Genomic DNA, 9,470 nt, shown 5'->3' on the forward strand with positions numbered 1-9,470 from the left:
TCCACATATCGCTTATAAAAGAGAGGGCGATATGATAAGGGACACCCATCCAGCATCTGTTCCTCAAAAGAGCACATAAAAGCATTAGCCATAACTGGGCCAAGTGGTGATCCCATCGAAACACCATCAACTTGTTTAAAAACTTTATTGTTAAAAATAAAGTGAGTGTCCTGCACTGCAATTTCTAGAAGTTTCTTAAAATTATCCTTATTAAAACCATGATATAAAATATTTTCCTCGTAAAAGATCTTATCTAAAATGATGTCAACCGTCGCCTGCAACGGTATGTTTGTAAAAAGAGATGTGACATCCAAACTCACCATATATAAGTCAACATCCTGTGGTAGAATATCAGGTACAAGGTTAGCAGAATTAAGTAAAACGTATTCATTATTTGCAAAGGGCTGTAGTAATGGTACCAAGAATTTAGCTATCTGGTAATTTGGGGTATTGTATGCCGCCAAAATTGGTCGTAAAGGAACACCATCTTTATGAATTTTAGGAAGTCCATATAACACACCATAGGATGAACCTGAACAATACAATTCTTGGTAAGTGCTAAAAACCTTATCCAATAACCCAGACATTGTCATAACCAGACCGGATAAGGGAAGAGGCACGGTGATAATAAACAAAAATGACTATGTACAGAAAATGGATGATATTCTTAAAGATACCACTAAATTTGTTGAAATAGGTGTTCCAACATATCAACCTATATTTAAGGTGGAGGATAAAATCAATAGATTACTCAAAAGTCTCAAAGATCAGAACATTATAACTGAAAGCACTTACCAAGAATTGTATTGTTCAGGTCATTCAGAAAACTTTTCCGGCTGTGAACCTTAAGTTGATAGAAAAAAATCCTAAAACCCTGGGTTCTTTGTTCTCCCACAAAGATAAACTTCCGGCTTTGATGCGATCTTTGGTGGTATATTGCTTTACTTGCCCGAAATGTAAGATCGGGAAATACGTGGGGGCCACCAAGAGATTGCTCAAAGTCAGAATTGACTCTCATCTCGGAGTCAGTCACCGTACGGGATGTACTTTAAAAACCAAAGAATTTTCTAACATACGAGAACATTGTAACAAATGTAAAACAGCATTCTCATATAAGGATTTTCACATTGTCACCCAAGCGCCCAATGACTATTCTCTCTCTGTTTTGGAGTCGTTGACAATCAAACAGCTTGTGCCTTCATTAAATGGTCAGACTTCTTCCACAGTTTTATACATAACATAGTTGACGTCCTCCTTTCCAAACCAGAACACGTCACTCGGTTTTTTTAGCTCCATAGAGATAGGTACTAACTTGAGCATTCTTCACTTTTTAATTTTATATATATATATTTTTTATTAGTTCAATTTTTTAAATGATTTAACTTTTACGTTGTTCTATTTATATTAATATTAATACTGAGTCTTTTTTAATTTGTATATTTTGTATATTTTACAGCCCTGATGATGAGACCCAAAGTCTCGAAAATTCGGAAAATAAATGTATGATGCTACGCTGGCTTTTCTCCATCCTATTTATATTAAATCTACGGCGTTCCAGATGCCCCAACCTTCCTGTATATATATATATTTATATATATATATATATATATACTGTATATACATATATTTAACTTTCCTCTCCTTCCCACGAACACCACATTTTAATCCTTCAAATGTATAAATGGCTGTTTGTTTACATAATTTGCTCCTCTTCTTCGCTTTACGAGCCAACGGGATTTCTAGTCTCTCTCTCTCTCTCTCTCTCTCTCTCTCTCTCCCTTAAATTCTCTTCCAATCTACTTTCTAATAGAGTTGCCGCACACGAACACTTCAAAGGCACTCTACATTCTTCGTTCTAAAAGCCATCTCGGTTGCATGCTAAGGTTACCAATAACCTTTGAATCCGAAACTGCAAAAGAAACGAAGAGTCGCAAACACTCTCGATACCACCAGAAAGGGGAGCCGGTCTAAGGACGACACTTAAGAAGGATATTAAAGTGGGACTAATATCTGGAACTGCTGCAAACGCTAATCCCTACTACTACTATGAGAGTGTACATTCATTTTGTAAACAATGGAGGTGACATGCAGAAGTCAAGCACTTGGTGAGATGAAGGCTTCTTTTGTGTTACGTGATATTATCCTATCATTTGTCTGTGAAAATAGACACAAAAATGAGAGACGATACTAATATTTGTATATATTTACCCGGAAAAAATAAAAATAAAAGATATTCTGTAACATTATGTTGACATAAAACACGCAAAAATTAGTTATATCAGGAATATACTATGTACTGTACATATCCAAATATTATATGATTTATTACCTTTGACAGGCAATTTAGATAAAAGTGCGAGGACAAGGTGGATTAAACATAATTGAAACTATATATATATATATATATATATATATATATATATATATATATATATATATATATATATATATATATATATATATATATATATATATATATAGCATGTACGTAGTGATGAACTAGCTAACTACACAGCAAGCATCTCCGATGCTACAAGAGGTTAATGTCACCCACAACAGGCATATGACAACTACCCAGTTCCAACATTGCATCTGCTATCAGTGTTTATCACAAACACACACATATAATGTAAGTGGACTGATGAGCTCAGAAAATTTACGGGTACAGACGGGCATAGAAAGACCATGAACAGATGCGAGTGGGAAGGACATTTCTGAGGCCTTTGGCATGCAGTAGACTAGTTACGGCTCATGATGATGGATGTATGTATGTATGTATGTATAAGTATATGTATATATATATATATATATATATATATATATATATATATATATATATATATATATATATATATATATATATATATATATATCTTACTCCTAATATCTGGATTTTCCCTACCTTGGGATCAGACCAAAGTGGAAGTCAACTCAAACGATAATAGCTTTTGGTCGGCTGGGGAATCTAATGCAGGCTCAAGAAAATTTGTGGCCGAGATGCTAAGTAAATGAAACTTCAGTTTCTCGGGCCCAGGTTCGATTCCCAGGCCGACCAGAAGCTATCATCCTTGAGTTGATTCCCCCTTGGGTTTCTGATCCTGAGGTAGAGAGAATCCAGATATTGGGAGGAGTATAATATATGGCTTATATGAATATGAGAAACACGTCTAAATGAGCTGGTATGGCAGGGCTCCCCCGTTCCCGCTGGCCTTGTCCTGCAGTGGACTAGAAACGGCTACATTTATTATTTTTGCCTTGTTTCTTCAGAAATTGATGCTCCCGATGATAAACGTTAGAGACTATGAGATTTCAAGTTGAAATGGGTTGCTAAAACTCTGAATTGCTTTAATAAATGGCTTTAACTGTTCGTAGCACCTGTTTCACATGTGTGAAAAGTACCAATAAGTATGATACGCCTTTTGTATTTTTTCTGGCTCACTCCATATCAGAGGAATTTCTTCATGGAAAGTTGATCAAATGTTGTAATTGTGTAATCTTGTCCTTCTTCAGATGAAGCCTCTTGACTGTATCTCAAACATTCTTGAATTGTTTTGATGTCCGTAATTGCTGCATTAAACATTAGATGATACCCATTAGTTGGGGTACAGTTTGGAGTATCCCCTGTAATAGACACAGATCCACATATACCAGGAATAAATTGATACTCAGTGAATATGACGAGCAATAATATAAAAAAAAACAGAATCTTGTAAATCTATAACTTTGATGCTGTAATTTGCAGAACAGTTTGAGGGCTCCACAAGGGTTGGTTCTGACCGTTTTCTCTGGTAGTATGGTGCAAACTCTAAAACTGGAATTTTGAATCTTCTCTGCTTTTTCGTCGGTTGGGTATCAGGGGACCTAGCACTGTCATGAGCTACTAAGGGGATCTAGCACTGTAATGAGATATTAGAAAATATCTAGCATTGTTATGAACTATTAAGAGGACCAATTATTATTATTATTATTATTATTATTACTTATTATTACTTACTAAGCTACAACCCTAGTTGGAAAAGCAGTATGCTATAAGCCCTGGGGCTCCAACAGGGAAAATAGCTCAGTGAGGAAAGGAAAAAAGGAAAATAAAATATTCTAAGAAGAGTAACAACAATAAATATCTCCTATATAAACTATAAAAACTTTAACAAAACTAAAGGAAGAGAAATAAGATAGGAGAGTGTGCTCGAGTGTACCCTCAAGCAAGAGAACTCTAACCCAAGACAGTGAAAGGCCATGGTACAGAGGCTATGGCACTACCCAAAACTAGAGAACAGTGGTTTGATTTTGGAGTGTCCTTCTCCTAGAAGAGCTGCTTACCATAGCTAAAGAGTCTCTTCTACCCTTACCAAGAGGAAAGTGGCACTGAACAATTACAGTGCAATAACCCCTTGGGTGATGAAGAATTGTTTGGTAATCTGTGTTGTCAGGTGTATGAGGATAGAGGAGAATATGTAAAGAATATGCCAGACTATTCAGTGTGATTGTAGGCAAAGGGAAAATGAACCGTAACCAGAGAGGAGGATCCAATGTAGTACTGTCTAGCCAGTCAAAAGACCCCATAACTCTCTAGCGGTAGTATCTCAACGGGTGGCTGGTGCCCTGGCCAACCTACTACTACCAAATTACTGTTTAGACACAGTTATGACACATTAAGAGGACCTAGTGCTGATTTTGAGTCATCAAGAGAACTTAGCACTGTTTTGATACAGGATCTAGTAATGCTTTCCCATTTTATGAGGATCTAGTGCTGCTTTTCCACTTTAAGAAGACCAAGAGCTATTTTCACACATTAAGAGGACCTAACACTGTTTTGACACAGTGAGAGGACCTAGCACAGCTTTCACACATTAAGAGGACCTAACACTGTTTTGACACAGTGAGAGGACCTAGCACAGTTTTCACACATTAAGAGGACCTAACACTGTTTTGACACAGTGAGAGGACCTAGCACAGTTTTCACACATTAAGAGGACCTAACACTGTTTTGACACAGTGAGAGGACCTAGCACAGTTTTCACACATTAAGAGGACCTAACACTGTTTTGACACAGTGAGAGGACCTAGCACAGTTTTCACACATTAAGAGGATCTAGCAATGTTTTGATACATAAAAAGGACCTAATACGGCTTTGCCATTCTAAGAGGACCTAACACTGTTTTCACACATTAAGACGAACTAACACTGTTTTCACACACTGTGAGGACCTGGCACTATTTTGACACATTAACAAGCCCTAGCAATGTTTTGACATTGAAAGACAACACTATTTTAGCACACTAAGAGGACCTAGCACGCTTTTGACACATCAAAAGGAGCGAGGTTATTTTGTTTTGTCACATGAGACCTTTACACTTTTTTGGCACATTAGGAGGACCCTTTACTGCTTTGGCACATTTATAAGAGGACATATCACTTATGGCACATTAAGAGGATCTAGTCTTATGTCAACATATCAAGAGGATGTAGCACTCTTATGACACATTAAAAGGGCCTTTGCACTCTTTTGACCCATTCAGAGATACTTCCATTGTTTTGGCAGCTTAAGACCGTAGCATTTTTAGACACTAAGACCTGAGGCTACAACAGTCCCTAAATTTGTTATTCTTGGTTGATGACAAAAGTGACAAACAAACGACAGATCAAAGGACCCACTATAAACAGAGGTGGACAGAAATCTCTCTCTCTCTCTCTCTCTCCCTCTCTCTCTCTCTCTCTCTCTCTCTCTCTCTCTCTCTCTCTCTCTCAAATTAATTCATAAATCTAAAATAACTTTCAGTCCTTCGCCATTCTTCACCAGGTACGAAAACTTAGCTTTTCATGTTGTTGCTGTATTAGTTTTTGTATGCACCTTCCAGTGCCCTATGGGAAAAAAAAAAAAAAAAAAAAAAGCCGTGCTTTTTGTATAAGTGTATACAATATATACATATATGCACCATATATATACATTATATATATATATATATATATATATATATATATATATATATATATATATATATATATATATATATATATATATATATATATATATTCCCCTTATGGGGATACCTTAAGGTGGTGAAAGTTTGTGTATGGTCATTATCAGCAAAGTTGTACTAGTCAGGACCACACATACTAGGTTGGTATGCAGTGAACAATCAGATGAAAATTCCCACCATCACCAATTAGCATTGGCCAGCGTGTTGGCGAAAACTGGCCAAAAATCCGGACATGAAATGACGTGTCTGAGGCCTTTGTCCTACAGTGAACTAGAAAAAGCTAGAATAGTTGTTGATTTGTGTGTAGTATATTGGCATATAAATTCATGAGAGTTGCATCATCTGCATATGCAGAGAGCTTGTTTTCGAGGCCAAAACACATTGAAAAAAAAAAAAAACTTTAGATAATAAGGCAGTGACAGAAATTGGGCGGTGATTAGAAGGCTAGAGCTACCTCAAACATTCACAATTCTACAAAAAGTATAATTAATATATATATATATATATATATATATATATATATATATATATATATATATATATATACACATATATGTGTGTGTGTGGTGTGTGTGTGTGTGGTGTGTGTGAGTGGTGTGTGTGTGTTTGTGTGTGTGTCATTTCTCTCTCTTAATATATATACATATGTATACGTCTTGGGGAAACCAAGATAGAGACAATATATTTGATGGCTAACACTATTAATTATGAGAGAGGGTAGGATCATGCACCAATGATAGTCGAATTGTTAATTTTCCACAGCTGCTATATTCTATTTAAGCTACAAGGGCGGCCCTTAATTATCATTACGTTACTTTACTAATAAAAAGAGCCCTCAGAGAAATGGTACTGGTTGGCACACATACTGGCACCCGTGACCTGGACACTATAGGTCTAACCGCTCAAGCCTCCCAACTTTAACTGACAAAAACTATGGGCAGTTCAAGCGCCCAGCTTGGCCTTTCTATGCCCTGATCGATGATTGGCTGTGTTGACCCGAAAGTCTTAAAAGAACCAATAGAGAGTGCCTAAAGCCAAGCCAAGCCACATTTTAACCGTCTTTCCTTTAACAAAGAAGACAGATCTGTTGACATTCACTTATTCCACAAAGTAACAACCTGACTGTGCTTAGCTCATATATATATATATATATATATATATATATATATATATATATATATATATATATATATATATATATATATATATATATATATATATATATATATATATATATGCGCCTGTGTGCAGGTACCCCGTTCAATAATCAACTGAGATTTGAACATTGTTTTAATCTCGGGCCTGCCTTTAATTAGATCCTTTATATCCCAAGATAATCTTTGTCAGTTCATTTTCTCCCATATGTCTGCTCTCCTCTTCTTGTCTCATTTTAATTTACGCCTTCAATCTTTTGTCTTTCGCTGATAATTTAATATGACGGTTTCTTCGTTCTTTTCCTCCTCTTCCCGTAAGCTAACTTTCGTTTTGACGTCCCGATTGCGTATCATTTTTTAGGGGTCCTGGTGAGGACAACAGACTCTTTCCTCGGAGTATTCGTTGACCAGTTCCTCTCCTTCCACCGGAGCGCTTCTTGGTCTACTTTCCTTTGACGAACATCCTAAAGGCCTTTCATGACGACAGAATCCAATTGAACCAGAGATCCCTCCGCTGTTATAATGTCCTTTTCATAACTACTGTAAGAGGTCTCGTTTCTCAAATTGCCTCTCCTGATGATGATGATGATTTAGATTGACCTCTTTATATGCAAGGCGGACCACGGGCTCTTGCGTTGGCAGCCCGTAAGGGGAACGGAGCGTTGATTGTATCTTTTAAAATCTATTACTCGTGTTGGATGACACAAGCACTGAAGACGGACAGATGGTGATGAGGACGACACAAAATGACAACCGAGGCACGAGCCCGAAGCTCAAATCGGGGGCACTGTATATGCTGGAAGAGGGCGACTCCCCCGTTCCCACTGGCCAGGTGGGGCTCCCCCGTTCCAGCTGGCACAGCGTGTGAAACAGGGGGGTTTTGGTCCCCTAAGTGAGAACGGCTTTTAGTGGGGGGAGGTCGCTATGTTCTTGACATAGCCCAAGACACAAGTTATCATGAAATGCGAGCTACAAAGAAAAGAAAAAAAAAAGTTCGCAGAAAACATCCTGAAGGGTGGTCCTGGCACCCGGCCTAATATCAATCCCACTTTAATATCCATCTTAAGTGTCGTACTTTGATCGGCTCCTCTTCCTGGTGGTATCGAGTGTATTCGTCTCTTTTACAGTTAGGGATCAAAGGTTGTTGGTAACCCTAGAATGCAACCGAGACGGTTTTTAGAACGAAGAATGTAGAGTGCCTTTGAAGTCGTCGTGTGTGGCAATTTTATTAGAAAATAGATTGGAACAGACTCCAAGGAAGAGATACTAGAAATCCGGCCTTTATCTGGAACTGCTGCAAACGCTAATCCCTACTACTACTATGACAGTATAAAATCATCTTGTAAACAATGGAAGTGACATGCAGAAGCCAAGCACCCGGTAAGATGAAAGATTTGATTGTAATGTGATATTATTATATAATTTGTCTAGGAAAATACACAAAAATGAAAGATGTTAATATTTGTATATATTCGTGGGGAAAGTTTCTAAAAGAAGAAGACAGTTTGTAACATAAACCTGACATAAAAGCAAAATGAGTTAGTTTACATAAGCAATATATACATATACATACATATTGGTTTATTACTTTTGATGAGCGATTTAAGAAAAATTATGTACGAGTGGAAGGTGGATTAAACTCAATAGAAATAATATATACACATATATATAAATAGTATATATATATAATATATACATATATATATACATATATATATATATATATATATATATATATATATATATATATATATATATATATATATATATATATATATACTGTATGTGTGCGAGTATGTGTGTACTCCAAACCAAAGTAAACCCCTTCAAAAAGAAGGCAAAAGTGCTTACCCCATACAAAATGAGAAAAAGGCACGTCAATAGAATATATCTGTGTGTATAAATATATATATATATATATATATATATATATATATATATATATATATATATATATATATGTATATATATATATATATATATATATATATATATATATACACACATATATATACATATATCTACATATATATATACATATATATATATATATATATATATATATATATATATATATATATATATATATATATATATACATATATATATATATATATATATATATATATATATATATATATATATATATATATATATATATATATATATATATATATATATTCAAGAAAAGTAAGACACATTGATGACACGTCAAATGAGAGCAAAATTCATTTTAAATAAATGTTAAGCGGAAGAAAATGCACGGTTAATTTCACTCCCTGAAGAAACACTGAGCATCAAAGAAATAAAAAAATTCACGGAATATATAGTTGA

This window comes from Palaemon carinicauda, chromosome 17, assembly GCF_036898095.1.
Source record: "Palaemon carinicauda isolate YSFRI2023 chromosome 17, ASM3689809v2, whole genome shotgun sequence".
Lineage (NCBI taxonomy): Eukaryota > Metazoa > Arthropoda > Malacostraca > Decapoda > Palaemonidae > Palaemon > Palaemon carinicauda.